Here is a 1,245-nt window from a genome sequence, read left to right as displayed (position 1 = left end):
CGCGGCCGTCGCTTTTTGTGTGACGGCTTTTTTCCACGCCCTCTCCGCCGGGGCTGTGCGTGTGTCTATTATATATAATATATATAATATGCATATGCGCTGCTGCTTCCGTAATATATAGTCTCTTTTGCCCTTTGCGTCGCCGCCCTCTCGGGGGAGGGGTATATGTGTTTATCAAACCGAGAGCATATGGTGTGGGGTGTCCGTCCCCGCGCTTTTCTCTCTTCAGAAGGGGAGTCGAAACGCTGTGTGGATGCCGAGTCTGTGCGAGTTACGCTTTTCAACCGTACCAAAGAGGCAAAAACGCAAACACGGCGAATACGACGAACCAACCCATATCACACATGAGTGTGCGCCGCGCGCTGGCCCTGTCCTCCCCACTTGCTTGGGGGGGACAGTGTGTTTGCGTGTGTGTCGCCACCACGGACCTGTTCGATGCTTTCTTACGACACGCACATATGTGTATATATATATATTGTATATATATATGTATTCATATGCATCCACGTAACCGACATGATGGCGAGTGTGCGATTCTCTTTCTCTTTTGCGAGCCCACGTGTGGTATATATATGTGTGTATGTTTATTACTATGTATATATATGCGCCTTGTGCACGTAGAGGAGGGAGAGGACTGCTTCGCAGCTGCCCTGCCATATATATATGTATATATATATATGCGGGGTTCGCGACGCGATGCTGTTGCAAAATCACAAAGCACCCCTCAGACCGGACATTTATATATGTAGACGTGTGTGTTGTGCGTTTCTTGGCCAATAGCATACCAGGGGAAAGGGGCATATGTATATGTCCTGTTCGTGCGTGCTGAACTCTGTGTGGGCTGCCGTTTGTTTGCAGCTGTGAACACTTGGTTGAATAGAAATCGGTACTTGATTGTCGCCGCATTTCGAGGAATTTCATCCAAAAAAAGAGGTCAACTACCAACAACCGATGCGTTGTGTAGGCCTGGAGAGGGGGCAACACACACGCGTGCCCGCACGCACACGTGCACATTTTTTTATATGTGTGCATGTGTGTGTGTGCGGGTATGCGGCGTGTGTGGACTCTCTCCACGCACTATGTATATATATATATATGTACATGTGTGTGTGTGTTTGTGTTGCAGCAATACAGACACGACAACAACAACTCAAAGATCATCAATACACACACGTGACTGTGTGCCACGATGTGCAAGCCAAGCGCACGCATTTATATATATATATATGTGTGTGTGTGTTTGTG

The 1,245-nt window shown here is 47.9% G+C and overlaps 1 pseudogene, besides 4 other annotated features; it reads right to left on the bottom strand.

The window, feature by feature from the left end:
* Positions 1-66: 66 nt before the first annotated feature.
* Positions 67-96: a microsatellite.
* Positions 97-295: 199 nt separating this feature from the next.
* On the bottom strand, positions 296-979 carry Tco025E_06707 (hypothetical protein; annotated as a pseudogene).
* Positions 980-1,023: 44 nt separating this feature from the next.
* Positions 1,024-1,062: a microsatellite.
* A 16-nt stretch (positions 1,063-1,078) lies between these two features.
* Positions 1,079-1,111: a microsatellite.
* Positions 1,103-1,121: a microsatellite.
* Positions 1,122-1,245: the final 124 nt, after the last annotated feature.

The sequence above is a fragment of the Trypanosoma conorhini genome (assembly GCF_003719485.1).
Source record: "Trypanosoma conorhini strain 025E chromosome Unknown Tco_14.4_contig_00467, whole genome shotgun sequence".
NCBI lineage: Eukaryota > Euglenozoa > Kinetoplastea > Trypanosomatida > Trypanosomatidae > Trypanosoma > Trypanosoma conorhini.
The sequence above is the reverse complement of the archived record's forward strand: the minus strand, read 5'-3'. Positions and strand labels throughout refer to the sequence as shown.